We start from the raw sequence: 18,562 nt of genomic DNA on the forward strand, positions 1-18,562 counted from the left end.
ATATGCACATCTTAAGTCATCCAAAACACAAATGAAAACAAAAGTCTGTTTAGAGATAATTCATATGTAACCGTTAACCACTCTTGAATTAAAATGTTTTTAAACCACACGCCACTTTTTGACAGACATCCGTCAGCTCTGGCTAACAACCATGACTCATATTCCAGTAAGAAAAACCTAGTGGTGACACGTTTAAAAATAAAAATCATTTTAAAAAAGGTTCTTAAATACACCCTTGATGCCTGCGTATGGCTAAATCCAACGCTTCATGTCCCAGGAGTGATTCCAGAAAAAGTTTGAGAACCGGTGATAGACGTCCACATGCTCGCTGCCATGTTATCCAATACTGTTTTCAATAAAAACATTTGGCAAAAAAACTCGGACAAAGTGGTATTCTCACAATGAGCGTGCTGGGCCTGAACGGGGCCTTTTAAAATGTAGCCTGTACCCCCACAAAAACGATTTTGTCTTTTATTGTGACCTGGTTGTTTTTGAATGTGCTTTATGAATAAAAAACTTGCTTTGATTTAATCATTTACTGTTTAACTTTCAAAGTATTACTACAATACTGCAGGTGTAGTGACTGAGCTGGACAGACCTGCTGCACGGGTGCCAAATTGCACACACTCAGATATCAGTCCTGTAAGTGCAGCTTGGGCCACAATGTTCTATCTGAATCCGAGCTCAAGAGACAACAAGTTAAACGTTTACTTCCTGTGACGAGGCAAATCGCAGTGTGGCATCGCGTGAATTTCAACTTCGGAGAACTTTGTCGCTTCACACCTTCCCCTTATTTGGATAGACCATCTTTCTTTAGGGCAGTTGTCAACAAATCCCCGATCTGTACTTGCAAACTTATTTCTCAATCCATTTGAAGAACCACATGTGGATTTCAAGCATGAATGTGACATATGTATTCAGGGTTACGGCTATTTTTTTAATCTGAGAGCGAAATCGGAGTGATTTCCGCCTTCACTTACTCCTTCAGCAGTAACACATTAACGCTCAGCTGTAAACACCCATGAACATGAAAACCGTCACATCCGTATATCAAAATCCATCTAATCCATATGCAGTGACAATTTTATTGTGCTCATAAAATGCTCGCAACTGCCCTTAAGCACATTGTAGTTTCAGCAGGCGGTTTAAAAAGGCTTAAATTACCCTCAAACTGCATCAAGATGAATGGATTGGCAGCACTAATGTGAGAGCAACTTTTTTCTTCTCAGGGAGGGAATTTTCCTCCCCGCAGCCGTGCCAAGAGCAGGAGGGGAAAGTCAACTCCATTCAACTATTTGTCAACTCCCTTTAGAAACATTTAATAGTAATAAAATTTATGGCTCCAGTTTCCAAAGGATACTGCCAGTGAAGTTCATCTCGACGAGAAGTGGTTGTAAATGCAACCATTGTTTCACGTTTTGATTTACGATCCAACCTTTTGCTGAGGTTTTAAAAAATATGAATAGTGAAACCAGTAGGCAGCGTATGAATATAATGTATGTACACATTTATGTATCTGTCATTTATTTGTCTTTCTGCTACTCTGTCTATCTATTTAGTCGATTCCATACCGTCCATAAGGAATAGAGGTTGGGGGGGGGGGAGATACACTCTCCTGTCTGTATGATGAGCAACGACAGTACCAGACAGCTTTCAGGAATCCACTGAAGCAGCGCGTCCAGAATCGAGTTGCCATATGGCAGCGGTGCTTAAATGTTGCCTCGAGACAGGTTGGAGCATGAACTCATATGTCACGACTGTCAGCTGCATCACGTTGCTATTAAAACTGATAAAACCCTCCGCTCATCGGGTTCATATAAGAAGATGAACCGAACAAGTCGCTATCGGAGGATTTTAGGGAAAAGTCTGAGTCGTTTGAGGTGGCGATTTACTCATTCTCTCCATTTCAATTATTTTCGGGCTCTTTACTCTATTATTCCATTACTACTTAATTCACGAGATATTATAAAATATGTTAGTCATACCATGGACCAGAGTTCAAAGTGTAAACCTTTTATTGGACAGTGTAGAATTGCCTATAATAAGGTCATTAAAACATGGCGTAGTGGACTGTGAATCCGACAGCATGAAGGGGAAAAGGGAATCATGGTCAGAGTGAGTTATGGAGCATGGAGGGGCAGTAAAAGTAAAATGATGAATTAGTATGTATTTCTATTTTTTCTTTTCTCTTTTTCATCCTGACACAGGGAAGGAAATGCTCTTTGTTTTCTTAGGGACATGCAATTTTCTTCTCGTCATCCCCTTTTCGAATCCTCCTGCTGAATCCTCAAGCCATCAAATGGAGGATTTAAAGGCCTTTGGCGGCAGTTATGGCTCCCTGCAGAAGCTTCCTCGTGATGCCGAGTGGCGACTCCGTTAAGGTCAGGGAGGAAAACCAATTTGCAGGAGGGAAGAAAAAAAAGAAAAGAAAGGATATTCCAAAAACCTTGGCAAAACTTCCGCAATTCAGTTTCATATGGAGCATCAATCAAGCCTGTTGCTCTCTTTACTGTAATTACTGGGAAATGGTATAAATTTTGTGCAGATTCGGGAATCAAGCGCTAAAAACACGGAGGAGAGAGTCTTGCTTAATTCATCCTACTTTGAAAAGTATCATAAAAATAAAATGGATCAAAAGAGAGATTTATTAGAAATCATCCTTTTAATAAAGGGACTTTCTTGCTTTTATACAAAGTGCATTTTATTACTACTATGATCAAGTAAATGCAAGAAACTAAGTAAAATCTGAAACTTTAAATGTAGATCTGCTGAATGGAGAGAGGAGAAAAAGCAGCAACATCATCCACACCCTCACGACGCACATGTGTGCACATGTGTGGATTACATTATGCTCTGGGTCCTTCCACAGAAAAACCTGTGTAATTTATGGGGAAATAAATCCATCCCCTTCCTGACAATTAAACCTTAACTCTAAAGGGTGGCACAAAAGAAAAGCTCTCATTTCCCAAAAAAAAAAAAAGTAAGGGGGAAAGAAATAGAGAGAGCTTAAATCACTCACCGTAACACCACCAGAGTTTTTCCTCCTGTCAGTATTGAACAGTGAATAGGCGTAACTCTGCATGACAGCTATGTATCAGCATCAACATTAAAGCATCTGTCACATCCCCAGTGAACGATGAGGGTTATTTGTGAGATGCTGCTGCTGCTGCTCAGCTGACAGGTGGCTGGAGTGATGATGGAGCTGTGGAGGCCATATGCAAAACAGAGCCATCATGACACTGAACGGCTTTATAATGGCTCCGGGACTGAGTTTATAAAAGATTTATAGACGTTACAGCACAGTTAGTTCACAAATCACAGATATGATTCAGTTAGATGGATCAAAATATACATTACGTTACTGACAAGCATTTTCTAAAGTTTCCAATCAGCATAATCTCTCTTTATTTTTTACTCCAAAGTATGAAAATGTAGTTTTAGATTATTTAAATTATCCTTTTCTCAAAGTTTTCTCTGTAGTTGTGCTTTTGTGTCAATTACTCAGTTAAAAAACAGAAAATTATATTCTGTGGAGCTTTCATGCTTTTCTGCTGACTGACAGATGTTGGTGGTCGTGCGGCAAAAAACAGAGCAGCGTGCTAACAGAGGCAGTGATGACAATTTAAAATATATAATACATTTAAAAAAAATAGGTCTTGTAAATGTTTTATGAGAAAAAAAGCTGTATAGCCAATATATTAATTAAACCACAAGGATCCAACGTTCGTTAGTGAAGAAACAGAAAATGATCTTGCTTCACAAATGTGACGATTTGCTTAATTTTAGATTTATATAAATTGTGAACTAAATCTCTCTAACCATTGATCAGTCATCATGACTTTGGAATGTGCATCATTCAGTATTTTCTGATATTCAAGTCTAAATGACTGAATTAATAATGATAGCAGTCATCAGTTGCAGTCTGAATGTGCTGCTCTGGTTCTCAGATATCAGGTGTCAGCTGGAGGTTTCTCCCCCAGTTTCTCTCCACAGTCGCCAGGTGTTCACTCATTGTGGGAACTGTTGGGTTTCTCTATAATATCATAAAGAACCTTTATTTCGTTAAGTGCCTGGAGATAATGTGTGCTCTGATTTGGTGATATACAAATAAAAGTGAACCTGATCCCAGAAACAACAATCATTCATCAATCTGAACCAACATCAGTCAAATAAATGTTTACTGACATTTGCCATAAGTTTTTTTTATGTAATACTGACGAGAGCAGAAACCAGCCCATGTCAGAAAAAAAAAAAAAAAAAAAAAAAAAATTCTTAAATCCTTTTAATTTGAAAAATATAAGAAAAGATTATATATGCACGTGCATAGTACACTAATAATAATAGTGTTTACTCTTCTTACTAAATGCACAGTTTATCCAGCCTCATCAGAATTTGTTGCTACAACTAGTTTGGTGTTACACTGGTGACTCCTGCAGCCGTCAGCAGGTTTTACTCAAGTATTCCTGTAATCTGGATGTTAAATCCAGCTGTAAACAGTTGACCGGGTTAAGTTTTATTCGTGTCTCCGTGCTCTGAGAGGCCTTCGGGTTAAGCGGCAGAAAATTCTGCTGGTTGTGAATTATAGGATCACAGGCTCATTTACAGACTTTCTAGGTCGGAGAGGCTCAACAATTAGAAGCTGTGGATTCGAGTTTCCTGAAATTAAGTCATTACATCCAGAGGAGCTGATGAGGTCACAGCTGACAGGAAAGCCTGAGGCAAGTGACTCAACAAAAACACAAAGGACCCGCGGCTCCACTCCAACTCCATTCATTTCTGAACTTTAATTCTTTTGTTGGATTTTTTGTTTAATATTCCAAACTTAAAAGCCACATTGTGTTGCGTCATAACCTAACGTGAATTCGGCTTTCATCGACTTGCAATAACTTCCTTGGATTCAATTAAAATGGATGGCACGACATCAGTGTTGTTTCAGATGTGGCGTGCAGGCCGCGGTGAATCGCCGCAGCTGAGACGCACATTGTTTTCTGAAATATGGAACATCCTACATCCTGACTGTGGATGAAATTCAGTGGAAAAAGACATTTTCTCAGGTGGTAGAATGAAAGGATCACTTTTGGCAAATGCTTTTCCGACTTTGCCAAAACGGTCGATTTATGCTCCAAACTAATCTCTGTGTGATTCTGCAGCCCTGAATCCAAACAGTCAGAGAAGTGTTGCTCCTGAGTCCTGGCCAGCGGAGGGTCATTTACTTAATGGTGAATGAATCTCTAATCCTGTGTAAACGTCAGCTCACTGCAGAAAGAGATTTTTTTTTTTGCCGCCTGTGCTTTCAGCCAAAAAAAAAAAAAAAGTCGGTGCTGTTCCTCAAGCTGGAGACAAGGTCAAGGAAATAATGTTTGATCTGTTATGGCACTCTTATAATTATTTGGACCCTGGAGGAGGACCTTTTCTTTGGCTTGGCTGCTGCCTTCTAATATTTCACGTGGAAGATGTGAAAGCCGTATCACAACTTGTGGTGGAAGAACGCTGCTGGAGATTCCTAAATCATCTCGCAAATTTATTCCCCACTCACTTTTATTTTATTAATTACCATTAATTTTAAAAACTCTTAAGAGTACAATCTTTTTGTCAGGCCCTAGACATATACCTATGTCTATAAATGTCTATATCATATGATGGTGGAAGTAGATTTTTATGTCCTTGACTACTCCTGTGGAATTATTCGACATTAGATTATATCGTGCAATGTGAAAGAAAGTGAGACATATTGAATGGGTTCTTCCCTGACCCGCCCCACATCCTTCCACCAGTTTCGTGGTAATCCATACTGATGTAATCTTTTTTACATCAAACCAATCAACAAACAAACAAACAGACAGAGGTGAGAACATAACCTCCTCTGTGGAGGTAATCACAAGGCAACTAATGTTTACTTATGTTCAGTATGTGTTAAGATATATAAAGAACAAATCTCAGCACTGTTGCATTAACTTGCTTCTTTTAGTTCTGCAGCCAAACTTTAAGATTTCCTGTCCGGTTACACACAAACTGCAAGGGATCAGCAAAAGACTATAAAACTCACACATTACACACCCCTCAGTGTTTCTCTGAGGAGAATATCATTTCCACACTTCAGCAGAAAGCCTGCCCAGGACAAATAGTTTATGATAATGTTTAAAATCTTTTTATCATGTTGAATCATTGAAGAGAGGAGAGCCAAGCCATGACCCTAACAGGAGCGTAGGAGGAATTGAAAAGTGCTGTTAAAACAATATATATTCATAAAAGCAGAGGTAAAAGTGAAGCCAGTGTTATTTCATTCAATAAATCTCCTGCAACAGGAGGAACCGGCGAAAAAGTGTGGAGCTTATGATCCGAGACTTTCTTCACCAGAGTTCAGCTGCTCTGGGCGACGTCCTATCAGGTTGGAGAAGCTAACGCGCGTGTCTGTTTGAATGGAAGGAAGCGGAGGAGGACGGGGAGTCTTCGGCGGGTTTTGAACTCTGAGGTGGGCGACCTCTCTTCTCCGAGATCATCCAGGTTTAATTGTTCTGAATGCAGCTGGCGGTGAGTTACTGCCTGTACGGACAGCAGAATGACATGCATGGCAGGTTTATAGCGAAGATGGTAAAAAACGAAGGCCTGACTGAAAGATCATCTGCAGGGACTGAGGCTGACATGACTTTGAAACACTTCCTGTTTCTCACATATTGATATTATGCAAAACTGACAGTCAGGCACATACCAGCACTTCTATCTCATACTTATAAATATGAACTAGCAACAAGTGACATGATTTTTAGATTTTCTCATAAATAAATCACAGATATAAATAAATGCAGAGAAGTCAATTATAGCATAAATATTTAATTTAACTAATTTGTAGGAAACTTTCCTTTTTTTTCCTTCCACTGAAATATTCTTCACTATTGTTTCTGCCACAATTCCAATACAATTGCGATTGTTTTGTTCACATCATTAAAAAGTGTTTGTCCACAAGAGGGCACTGACAAGTTCAATTTTCAAAAGTGCTCGGAACATATCGTGAAAACGGTCCATCGAGGATTCTCTATCACAAATGTTTGGTTTCTTTAAGTGCAACTGGTCAATATATCATAATTACTCACAAAAATCCAGTATAGGTCAGATTATATTTCATGTGCTGCAGTAAAGTTTAAAATATGCCGATGTATCACATTTGCAAGATCATGTTAAGTCTTTGAAATGAAAAATTCACCAGGTCATCAGATGGTAGAACTTACATTTTTCTCAGTGTTTAAGTTTAGAGCTGTTGTAAGGAAGTGGTTTTTAATGGTTTCCTTCTATTTCAGCTCAGAAAAATGTACAACAGAAGCGAGCTAACATAAAAGGTGAATATCATGACTGTGCAATATGCCATCATTCATCACATATGCCTCACTATTTTCCTTCTCTCCGTCTTTTGCTGCGTTTCTACTTTTCTCCGTTGCTCCCTCGCTCCCTGGAATGCCGTGCATTCCTCTTTGTTTGCTCATAGCGAGCCCTCCCTGTGGATCCCGGCCCTGACTTTCCCAAAGCCGATATTAATATCACAGGCCATTGTAATGGAGTTATTTTCATGGAAGCCCCGGAGGAAGTCACGTGGCTATGATTAGTCCCCCGAGGGCCCGGAGCCTCCATTAAGCTCGTTGTTTTAACTCACATAACCATCAATGAAGTGGAAAAGCTGAGGAAGTAGCTATCACTCTGGGCCGGCTGGGGTGTTTTCTGAGGACCTATTTTGTTAATGGGGCCAGAATATTTTCCCTCTCTTCTCTTCTTTTTTAGGGAGGGGGGCTGGGTGGGTTATTCTTAAACTGTGGCTCGCAGAAAGAGCCTACACATGTGTGCGTTTACACTGACCCACCACCATTAAGATTGATAGCAATGGGATCTGGTGGTTAACACACCGTTTAAAAAAAAAAAAAAAAAGGTGGAGGAACAGCATAAGGAAAAGCACAAGGACTCACACACACTCACCAACTACACGCAAGGGTGAGCTCCAATGCTTCTGCCATCAGGAAGACGACTTGAGGTAAGATGGAAAGAAAAAAAAAAAAAAGCACCCTGGAATACATTTACTCTGTCAGGTTACTACTTAAACACACACGACTGAGAAAAGCAGACACTGCCACATGCACGCTTCCTCTCATAATTCTGTTCACCTCGCTTCTTGACCTAAAAGCCACTGGACCACTCCACCACTGGGCCACTTCCAAGGAAACAGGAAGAACTGGGCCGCTGAGGCGGTTGACAGCTTTCAGATGGACCATCGGTGATATCAACCATGTTCAGAGGCTCGCTGTGAGGAAGTGACGGCTGCTCCCACTCCGCAAAATGTAATTACCCGGAGAGGAGCCTCGAAAAAATGACCTTCAACAAAAAAAACAGGGAACTTACTAAAACTATGAGTTTAAATTGACCTTATTCAGTCTTTTCTTTCTTAGTAAATATTTAAATAATATCTACGTATATACAAATATACCGCATACATTAATACACACAGACATTTAGATATATACACACACAAATATACATAACATATACATACACACAAACCAAATGTATACATATACAAAATGTAATGTATGGGTATATATGGTTGTGAATCCAGTCTGGTCTTCCACTTAAGAAGTTGACGTAATAAAAAAACACTCCTTGCTGTATATTAATAGATGACACTTTTACTTTTATTACTGACAGTATACATCTACCTCTGAGTTTCGACAGTGACCCAGATGGGAGCGGGGTCACGAAATGGCTCAAACATCCATCAACACTTTAGGAAACATGCGCGACAAGAAAAACAGGAACTGGTTGTCAAATAAGAGCCTGTTGCCCCCTGAATCAGGAATGTTACCCAGCAGGCATTGGGCTTCATAGACACTCGCCCTGCTGTCTTCGCCCGCCTGAATCACACGACTCCTCCTGTGTTTACAAAATGACATTTCCATGTTAACTGTCACTGTAACCTGGATCTCAGGGGGAGACTTTTTTCAATGTAAAACTCACTTGCCAGCAAATAAATCTGGTGATTTTATGGGGTCTTTCTTTTATTTTGAAAAAAAAAAAAAAATGTAAATACCAAGTCGGTCACATCACCGTGCAAATGGAAGATGGCTCAGAGCTTCCATTCAGTCACATCTGCATGTCGTCCAAAATGACGTAAGAAGTTCCCGTCACTTTCCCTTATTAATGTCAGCTCCATGTTGGGTGCTGAGCTACATAAACACCCACACACATGTTAATAATGCACACGCAGCAAGACTCTATGTGGGCCCCATTTGACCTGCGTGTGTTAAACTGACACACACACACACACACACACACACACACACACACACACACTGCATCTAACCCCACCGTGTTCCCCACGCTGCTCGGTCCCGACTGGGCCCGGCGGGGGGAAATGGAAGATCCACATGGAGTTTGTGACACCGCAGCCCTCTGCTTCTCCCCAGTCGCCGAGTCCAGAGGAGGCCGATCGGCCCGCTGCACATTAACTGGAACAGGTGCAGTGAGCGGGGGCTTGTTTTTCTTCATTGGCTCCTCAGGAAATCATAAAGCAAATATATTGCTGGAGGACAGTTTTTGGGGTGCCCTGTGAGCAAACTGAGAGGGGAAATGGATCAACGAGCGGCCACCGGGGACAGTAAATCAACAGGCTAAAAGGAGAGCTGAATGTACTGTGGAGGCCCCGGGAGCCCAGCCCAAGGCCAGGGCCTCTGTCAGTCAGAGCCTGGTGTTAATGTCAAAGCCAGCTGGACCTGGCAGCACACGCCTATAAGGAAATGATTGAGCTGTCTGTGTCAATCGGCAGTGTACCACTAGAGGCCATCATGTCACAGGCCAACATTTTGGGAAGCTTCTAGCTTGTGTGTCTTTTTTCCTTTTATCCAAATTTCTCTTTCATATCTTTCTGCGGCCTTGACGTCGGGTAGAGGATCAGATTTTCCTGCCCCGGCTCAAAGGAGCTGTTTTTCTAAGCCATATTTTTATGACACAATATAAACATGAGTCTTCTTTCAGGATAAAAAGTTGAGTCATGCACGGTGAGATTAATGCATCTTAGTGTGAAGCATTTTCGAGGAAGGCTGTCGAGCAGTTGAAAACGTAGGAGCCTTTCCACACACTCTTTGGAGTAATGGGTCATCACTAATCGATTTGTCCTGCCTGTTTAAACTCCAGTGAGATCTCCCGGTCCCTCTGTCAAACGCCTGGGTGCACACACATTTCTCACAGGCTGGGAAACCCTCAGCCCGCTACTGCGCTTGATTCAATCATCGTCAATCGGGAACATATGTTGTTTCTTGCCCGGCTACGCCTCGCCCTGCCCGCCGCTTCCACTGCGGCGATCAGTGCCACACACACACACACACACACAAACCGAGTTTTTCTTTCGCCTAGTTTACAAATTAGAGCAGCTGAGGTTCACTGCTACTTCATAAAAGCCGCTGCTGCCATGGGAGACCTGGTCCGAGCTGGTTACCTTGTGAATGGGGCATTATTATGAGCTGGGGACACGAGCTGGTCCAGCCCAATTTTTCTGATTGAGGGTTTCAACACATCATACAGGGAAACAGCTGTACTACAAATTAGTGCATTCTCCGTGACATTGACAAATGTGCTGCTTGGACTCTGTAGAAGCTCCGACAGCTTCCAAAGCCCTGCGCTCTTGCCCACCTCCCCGGCACAGACACCTTAACCGCCAAACACACACGCATTTACACACATCTTGAACTCATGCACTTGCCAGAAGAGGCAGGGTAATAGAGGCTCTTGTGTGTGATCACTCTGCTTAATCATCTGTCTGTCATTCTGCTCGCTGTTGCCAAAGTACATATGCAGGGTGTTGTGCAACGCAATATCTATTGTTGAGAGACAGCTGTCAGGTGTCAAGTGACCACGTAGGAATCAAACCTAACTTCATTTGCTGACTGATTTAAAAGTCTGTTGAAAACCAAACTTACCAGTGTTTGTGGGAGCATAAACTAATATTATAATTTTATATTTTTGACAATGTGGGCACTTGTGTTCATCAGGGAACTGGTTTGAGATACGAGACCCCTCCAGTGTAGGGGAACCACCTACAGGACAGTTTAATTGCGTTTGTGCAGATTGGGTCACAGAGTCCAGTTGGAGGAATAGAGTTCTTTATGTGTCCAACAACAGTCTATATACTATGAGGAAGGACTTTCCAGCAATGGAAAGTTACAGCTGCAGTGATGAATCACGATGCGTATAAATGGAAATCCTCCACTTATGCAGTTTTGCTACTCATCAACACAATGGCTTTCCTGAGGTCAGTTTAATCCTGAAGTTTGTAGTAATTGTTAACCGGTAAGATCTAAAGGCAGATTTGCAAGTCTCCAAAGAAAAGTGAGAGATTAGAAGTGTTTGTTCAAATAGAAGATAACGGCACACATTTGACAACATCCTCAAAAGGTGCTCAGGGTGTTGCAAGCTGCAAAAAGTGACAGAAGAAAAAAAAAGAGAGTATGGGGCACAAGTTCAAATCCTGTCCACTGGCTTATCATTGTGTTAAATTGTCAGAAAGTTAACAAAATTGCGAGATGCAGCTCCCCTATATGTCTGCAACCGAGCAGCAATCAGACCGTGTTTAATGATCCAAAAAGTACATAGTGTGAAGAATACTAAGGCCTCCAGGAGTATGAGAGTTAAAAGGAAATGGAAGATTAATCTACACATTATCTAAATTGCTATATCCAACTCAAACTGAAGAAAATCTCAGGAAGGAACAGAGATCACTTCAGCAATTGTTCAATTTAAGAAATGGAAAACCAAACTGCAGTAGAGTTAAGGGCTTAACAGAAAGTTTTTTTAACTTCAAGGCAAATGAGGACTTTCACGTGAGGTATTACAGGTAATTGTAATTATGTAGTGGAAATCAACTCAGTTAAGTTTATGTTCTAAGTCTTTACAAGTAATTCAGACCCCTCGTGTCAGTGTAGGGCACTCAGGGCAAAATGTGGTTTTAGGAGAAAGAGTGATTACAGCGACACTCACTAGGTATTTTGCAACTTAAAACGAAAAACTAGAGAAGTGAGAAGTGAAACTACTTTGGGGGTTGAACTGCTGGAGCAGCTGGAAAGCTGCATGTTCCAAAGTTAATGCAACAGGAAAATAAAAAACGGTACTTCCCCATTTTTATACTATATGTAATTTCATACTTAATAAAAACAAGGTAATGTCTGCTGCAGGGGTGGATGGTGGGAGCATAATCTATAACACGCTGAAGTGTTGTAAGTAATGATGTGTGTCTTACAGTTTGAAAACACTGTGCCTTCTGTGTGAACAGGATGACTTTTAAGGTCATTCTGGTGAATTACAACTCATAATTTCTCTAGAAAACTATATTGATACCGCAGCATCTTTACTTCCTCATTCTGACGATGACACATTGTGACCATTTCCTCTTTTATTATCATCAACGTTACAGGCTCGGTCAAGGACCTACAAAGAACGATCAAGAGAGCGAGAGTCGACACTAAATGCCTCTGTTGATTCTACAGACCTACATGGAAATCATCTCGCTGTGATCAATGCTGGTTGGTCAGCGGGGTAACCATTTTATCACCATGGCAACAAGGTTCAAAGCTCAGCTCCAGCCGCACCTAATGATAAAAATGAGGCTACAGACCACATGCTAACTTTGAAGGGGAGAGAGTAGGAGGCTGTTTTTGACATTTTCAGTTTACTCTCGGCAGGCCTGTGATGTGCAGCCAGGCCGGTTCCTCTGAGGGGAAATATCACCGGGCTGGAGGCACAACCAGCAAAGAGGCCCGATGTTATTCTTTCTGCCCTACAGAGTGGCAGAGACAAGCTAAATATCTACCCCATAAATTTGACCCGGTGTAGGTCGGGCTGCTGGCCGAGCATCAGTAGGGTGTACCAGCCTCGATAACCACAGAGCGGCTCGTATATCTGACTCCTCACATCATTCTGACTCACTCGCCGCAGGGTCACAGCACCTGAAATTGACATTATAAAGCCTCGTCTAAAATGCTGAAACATCAGCGTTTAAACATATCGTTGTCAGATTCAATATGATACATTGGTGCTATTAGTGTAAACAGATATGGTTGGTACCGATGGTTAAAAACCCCCAAAATGTTTCTACTTGACTCTGCTGACCCCACCTAACGTTGGCTTGGATTCATTTGCCTTTTTCACTTAGTTATAAAAATACTGACAATGGCTTGTTTTTTTCTATTTAAATCCTTTATGATGAATTTGAGAACGATGAATGAGTATAGAAGCACCAGAAAATGAAATACAATTAAAATTCTGCCAGTTTCCCCCCTGATGGCCTGCTTTGTTCATTTATGTAATAATATTTCACAATTAATGTCGTGAAAACTAAATGGTTATATCATTTCCTCTTTTCCTAATGTCAATCTAATTAACTCTTGTTTCTTGAGGTAGCTATAGCAACAGGTAGTCAGCTTCAGTATACAGAATGTGCATAATCAGTCTTGTCTACAAAACTGCAAAGGTCTATTTTGTCTTCAATAAGCACAACGTTAAATCCATTCAAATCACTGAACAAATGGTAGATGTCTGCGATGATTCAGTTATGTAATCAAGCTGAATTTTGGTGTTTATATCAAGTTGCAATTTCTGGTTTTGCTCAGCTTAAACTGACCTTTTTATTTTCATTCTGGAAGACTGAAGTCAAAATGTTTAATGTGACTAAGGGGAAAAACTTACCCTGCAGATGAAAAGCCTCTAGTTTTATAACTGCAGATACTAGATCTCATAGTTAATTTCCATTTTATTTTTGACTCAAACCTAAAACAATAACGGTTGAAAACCATGTTAAAAAAGGTCAATGTACTGGAGAAGTCTCTGTAACTTTCCACCCCTCATCACAGGAGTTTTATTTATCTCCTGGCTTTAGTATATATGAAAAAGTGCTGCACTAATCAGTCAGCACATTTTGCTCTATGGGTAGCCTCCCTCCAATTTGCAAGGGTTTATGTTCACACAACCGCCATCACCATCATGACAAGGCATGGTGACTGGGCTGCGTCCAGTTTCTTCAGACTGAGTTGACAAACAGTCACAGTCTAGATTACACACTTTTCAAAAGGAAGCGAAGGCCGGGAACTATTTTAGCCACTGCAAAACCACATATTTCAAACACATTTCTGCCAAGAGCGTAACACAATCTCACATCCCACTGGCAAAATTAATGTTTATGAGTATTTTTAATGGGCTACCTCAGACCCAAGCTTTTTAAAATTATGCCAGAGCAACCAGAGCCTGTGAAATGATTTCAGAGTTATAAAGGAAGCGTTATGTTCTACCACCTTCTCTATAATTGAGAGCAGCTCCCTTCAACAAGTCGTGTGAGTTATGACGATGATGAAGAGGCCTCATTATTGAACTTTAAGTAAATCAGTCCTGAAGTTTCTACAGTTGAGTCATTGAAAGTTTAGAAAGTGCACTGGTCGAGTGTTCAGTGAAAACATTCAGTGAGATCAACTCTGCCTATACAGTTCCACAGTTCTGTGCACCAGACTTTATTTAAAGGTGGACACTGAGCAGACATGTGGACTCATATATGTAATATGGTCCCAATTGTCCAAACCTTTGTCACCTTATTGCATCTAAGCTTGTTAATTCCTTTCATCAATGCATCGATTAAAAAATATAAAGTCAAACGCCAATACATAGACATAGACCACCAGATGCCATTTCAGATTTGAGAGTTTCTAACAACAACAACAACAAACATGGCGACGGTAGAAGGGGGTTGTGATAATGTGAGAGAGTGTGAGAAAGTGTGCAGAAGTGACTGTTTGTCCCTGTGCCCACAAAAAGTACCATCTTATAGACGCCTGTTTCTTACTAGCACACATTTCTCGTCAAAAAGTTTAGCCATGTTGTAATTTTTTCCTAATATTCCGTCTTCTCACATGAACTATTGACTACACTGCCCCCTACAGATTCCTGTACTGCCATAAGAAGACATGCACAAATTACTCAGTTTCAGTATGTACAGTATATCTGATGAAGCATAAACAAGACTCATCCAGGTAAATATCATCTCTCTGTTTCAACCTCACACCTTATTCACTCTTTTCAAACTAACTGATTTGTGGTCACACACCTGTCTGTGGGTTGTGTGGGGACTACAAGCTTCTCTGTACACTAATTAGTGTTAGTGGTACGAGTAGTACACTCAGATATAGTAAGTTCATAATAAACATAATAAGTAGCTTCCATAAGCATTTTTTCTAAGAAATAAAATCTGCACCATCAACAGCACATAATCGTGAAGACAAAATAAATGAAAAAGAATAAAAACATGAGGATGTTTGGGTCTTGAAAATGTGTTTGCATTCAACACTGACTGAGACCAAGACCTGCTCCTCACTATGAAAGTGTTTGTGCTTGTTAGCGAACAGAAGGGAAGTAAAACTGGGCAACCAGTCATAACAGGAATCATTCATTTTAATCACCAAGCACAAGAGACAATAGAGTTTGTCTCGTTGCCACTGGTGCTGAGACATTTTGAAAATGCTCTGACTTTCAGAGTCTATTCTGACAGCACATTGAGGCCCAGTTCCTGCTGTTGGTGGCCTAAAACACCATCTTCCTCAGTGTTATTTTTATCCAAATAAACCTGATTATACATATCTAAAATGCTTATGGCCTTTTGTTTTCAGTACTCTAAATAATAATGGTAAGAAACCTTTGACTGGAAAAAATAAAATGACATTCATTACGTATGCAATGGCCTGAATCATGCAACAACAGCAATACAAAACCCTGCAATCCTTCCAAAAATACATTTATTAATTTATTAAACTAAATTTGCTCCAAAGATGAATATGAAATATTTCATCTGGCAGGTTTCCCCTGTATTAAAAGACAAAACCCTAAAAAAGCAGAAACACAACTGGCAAAAACAATAATTAGGCCAAATTATTTTTTAAGATCAATGGTTTTCAAACATTGTGACCTCTTAGAAAGAAAGACAGACAGAAAGAAAGAAAGAAAGAAGTAGCCACAGTCAAATCAATAAATCATTTCACTTTGTGGGTGCATGACCTCTAAGTTGTGTATAAGACATTTAAAGCAGTTAAAACCACAGGCTTCTGCAACCAGGGCAGGGCAATAAAACATTCTCAATAATTATAACAATAAAATACAATAATTATAAAAGTCACATTTATATTGATTTATTTCTTCTGCTTTCAACAAGCCCGGAGAGGAGATATAACACACAATTAATATACCTAAGACTTGTTGAAGTCATTCATTCACTGACAATAAAGACACAACTGTCCTTCCAAAGAAATAATAATGTGATTAATATTGTTATTGACTGATATGAAAAGTTTTTTTCTTGATATGATTTCTGGCCATATAGCTTCATATATAGGTAAAATTAAAATAAAACATGTGGTTCTGGTCATTTCAAGTAAAGGAAGTGAGTGTTTCTTCCACCACTGCACAAATATGAACTCCACTATACAACAATGCAAGACACACGATGATGATGGACTCACCTGTCGTCAGTTCAGTCTCACAGTCACCTGAGGCTGGAAACGCCTGGAGAAGTTAGTCCAGTGAAAAGGTTCTAGTTTAGCCTTAGCCCTGGTGCTAGCTAACTTAGCCTTGCTGCTAGCTAACTTAGCCCTGCTGCTAGCTAACTTAGCCCTGCTGCTAGCTAACTTAGCCCTGCTGCTATCTAACTTAGCCCTGCTGCTAGCTAACTTAGCCCTGCTGCTATCTCAACCTGAGACCTCCCCATGCTGACTCAAACAGCATAAAGGTGAGTTTGATTTGCGGCCCCTCCCACACCTGAAGGCACCTGATGTTGTCCCCGCCCCCCAGCCAATCAGCAATCAGATGAATGACACCACATGAACACACAATTACACTCTAGTAACTTAAAACTTTCCCTTTTTGAAATTGTTTTGTCTATGTGTGATTTTTAACTCAGGCATTTCATGAACTTGTTTTATGAACTTATTTTTATACCACAGCTTTCGTAGCCCAAGTATTTTGCAATACATTGATAGTTTAATAAAGGTGTGAAAAAAAATTCTTGGGACGGCACATAAATAAAACGATCACATGTGGCTCCGTGTGCGTTTCTGAAACTCCATTACAACCATTAAAGCTGCAATGAAAGTATCACATTTTACTGCAGTGACTCATAATCACTGCACTTTGTTCTCGATAAACAGGAAAAACTTGGGCCAGACTCTTAGAAGAATATCACTGCGAATGGAAAATGTGGACACATTTATTTTAGAAAATGCAGTAGATGTTAAAACTCTGCAGCAGCTGCCCTGTTTTGCCAAATGATGTTATTTTGAAGACATTTTTATAAGGACAAGCTCTATAAGGCAGCTGTGCGTGTAGGAACCTCTTCCTCCCGACCTCAGTCAGGTTTGCCGTGGCCCAGTTTAAGGGGTTAAAGCCAGGAGAACCCCCTTGTAGCTGGGGGAGATGACATGTTGCGTCAGTGTGTGTGTGTGTGTGTGTGTGTGTGTGTGTGTGTGTGTGTGTGTGTGTGTGTGTGTGTGTGTGTGTGTGTGTGTGTGTGTGTGTGTGTGTGAGGATCTTGGAGCCCTTTATCACCTTCCCGAGCTGTTGAGCAAAAATAATGCCCCCTCTGTTTTCCTCATTACTGATGCAGCGAGCAAGTCTGAGGGGATATCCTGTTGGCGAAGCGAACGCATTCATCCTGCTTGCGGTGGTTTTGGTGACACAAGATTTACAAAATGTTCCACCCGCCTCCACTTACTTCTTTACAATACTCCGTGTATGGAGTAATGGGCCTTAGATCCTCTGTTATTTCAGAAAACAGAGGATTCTCTAAACGGTGCCAACTTGAGGAGGGTTAACGCCGACACCAACACCAGCGGGGCTGTTCTCACTTGCTTTGACAGCCAGGGTTTTAAGTGATCACAGCACTTTGGTAACCACGCCAACACATTTCTGAGTTTAATTTAAATGTATTTATGACCCCTGTAAAATATATGTACATTAAGTGTTTTGCATGTTCATTTCAATGTCAATTAAATTCTCTGTTTTTGGTTGCAAAAACTCTTTATTCTCATTAAAAAGTGTTTATGTAGTTGTTAATGTTTTGAACTTGGGGTTTTGTTCTTTTGCCTTTAAGAGTTATGTCATATTAAAAAACACCGTAGCCTTGAAATGAGGTGAACGACCCGCACGCTTCAGTGTGAAGCTGATTACTCAATATCCAACTCAATGACTTAAGCAAAGTTTTAAAACCACAGTGAAACAATTCTGTGGGCTGAGTAAGGAGGAACCATTAAGTAGTCGAAGTAATTCAAAACATCCACTGACCATAATGCACCATGCGGTTTCTGATTTCTGGAAAAGTGAAGTACTTAAAAACAATCGCATTTGAAAAATTTCATCCTCCTCCTTCATTCCTTCCTTCCCTGTGGCAACGACCTCCACCGTGGGACGAGAATACCCAGATAAATGCAGAGCGAGTTTATCCTCTTTTTCTCTTTTAGTGAAATATGGAGCGGTATCCTGCTATCACAGCTTGACCCTTTTGTCT

The 18,562-nt window shown here is 40.6% G+C and overlaps 1 long non-coding RNA gene across 1 annotated transcript; it reads right to left on the reverse strand.

The window, feature by feature from the left end:
• Positions 1 to 5,293: 5,293 nt before the first annotated feature.
• On the reverse strand, positions 5,294 to 16,875 carry LOC109636044 (uncharacterized). The gene is made up of 4 exons (XR_011239475.1): positions 16,524 to 16,875; positions 8,148 to 8,355; positions 7,963 to 8,011; positions 5,294 to 6,543 (listed from the first exon to the last, which is right to left on the reverse strand). It is a non-coding gene; the product is annotated as an uncharacterized lncRNA (long non-coding RNA).
• Positions 16,876 to 18,562: the final 1,687 nt, after the last annotated feature.

The sequence above is a fragment of the Paralichthys olivaceus genome, chromosome 19 (genome assembly GCF_024713975.1).
Source record: "Paralichthys olivaceus isolate ysfri-2021 chromosome 19, ASM2471397v2, whole genome shotgun sequence".
In the NCBI taxonomy this organism is placed as follows: Eukaryota; Metazoa; Chordata; class Actinopteri; order Pleuronectiformes; family Paralichthyidae; genus Paralichthys; species Paralichthys olivaceus.